Source organism: Trypanosoma conorhini (assembly GCF_003719485.1).
Source record: "Trypanosoma conorhini strain 025E chromosome Unknown Tco_14.4_contig_00705, whole genome shotgun sequence".
Lineage (NCBI taxonomy): Eukaryota > Euglenozoa > Kinetoplastea > Trypanosomatida > Trypanosomatidae > Trypanosoma > Trypanosoma conorhini.
This window is the reverse complement of record NW_021704797.1, coordinates 7,558-8,744: the sequence shown is the minus strand read 5'-3', so window position 1 is coordinate 8,744 and position 1,187 is coordinate 7,558. Positions and strand designations below refer to the sequence as shown.

Below are 1,187 nucleotides of genomic sequence, written 5' to 3'. Positions count from 1 at the left end.
GCGGCACGCGTGTGCCCCCTGCACCTCTCGGCCCTTCTTGCCCGCCCCCTCCCCCCCTTTCCTCCTCCCCTGGTGGCGATTATGTGTGTGTGTGTGGGGACGTTGGCGCCCCACGGTGGCACCGCTGCTGGCACCCGAGCGAAGGGGCGACGGAGGGGGCGCTGTTAACTAACGCTATTATTGATACAGTTTCTGTACTATATTGGTATGCAGCGCTTCCGGATGCGTCCGAACGGTCGTGTTCTGGTAAATTTTGGGAAGAGGATCTTCGGATCCTTCTTTTTTTTTGTGTCTTTCTTTTTTTTTGTTCCATTTTTTTCCCGGTCTTTTTTTTGGTCATTTTTTTATTTTATTTTTATTTTTATTTTACTTTTTTTTATATGCATATTTCTTTTGGTTGCGTGTGGATACGAGTAATACAGTCACACATTTTCCCCGAGCCCCTTTTACGCGTGTGTGGCTAGCGTAGCTTCTTCATCTAATTGTCAAGACATATACATATATACATTATACATATAGATATGGGCACCTGTTTGTGTGTGGCGCGTGTGTGCACAATATACTTATACTTATATAAACATATCTCTCTCTCTCTCTGTATGTGTGTGTGTATGTATGCTTGTTGCGATTTGGGTGTGCCCGCATTTGTTTTTTTTTTGTGTTATTCTCCGGGTTGTAGCGCAGCAGCTCGCCACCCCCCACACGCAGTTGCTGTTTGGCGCGCGGCTCTCAACATTCTCAAGAGCGAGGGGCCGGGTACGACCATACTTGGCCAAATGCACCACATCCCGTCCGATTTGTGAAGTTAAGCGGTCACAGGCCTCGTTAGTACGGCGATCAGTGATGGCGCTGGAACCCGGGGTGCCGTACCCTCTTCTTTTTCCCCCACACACACACTCTTTTTCTTTTTCTTTTCCGTTTCCTCCCGCCCCGCGCCACCCGCTAACCCGCTAACCCGCTAGGCGCCCCCGTGCGCGCCTTTGCCATCGGCAGGCAAGTAAATAAACAAGCAAATGTGTTTATCGCCGCCGCATGCCCCTCCCGGCCCCTAACCCACGTCGCCCCCCGCACAACTGGCAGAGGCAGAAGGAGAGGGATGGGCCGGGATGGGGGGCCCCGCCCGGGAAAAAGGCGGCACGCGTGTGCCCCCCCCTGCACCTCGGCCCTTCTTGCCCCCCCGCCCCCCC

At 53.2% G+C, this 1,187-nt stretch overlaps 1 non-coding gene across 1 annotated transcript, besides 2 other annotated features; it reads left to right on the top strand.

Annotated features, from left to right (window-relative positions):
- Positions 1 to 166: 166 nt before the first annotated feature.
- Positions 167 to 255: a mobile genetic element.
- Positions 256 to 281: 26 nt separating this feature from the next.
- Positions 282 to 395: a sequence feature (A-rich).
- Positions 396 to 758: 363 nt separating this feature from the next.
- Tco025E_08136 lies at positions 759 to 873 on the top strand. Its single transcript, XR_003828666.1, has one exon. It is a non-coding gene; the product is annotated as a 5S ribosomal RNA (ribosomal RNA).
- The last annotated feature ends 314 nt before the right edge of the window (positions 874 to 1,187 follow it).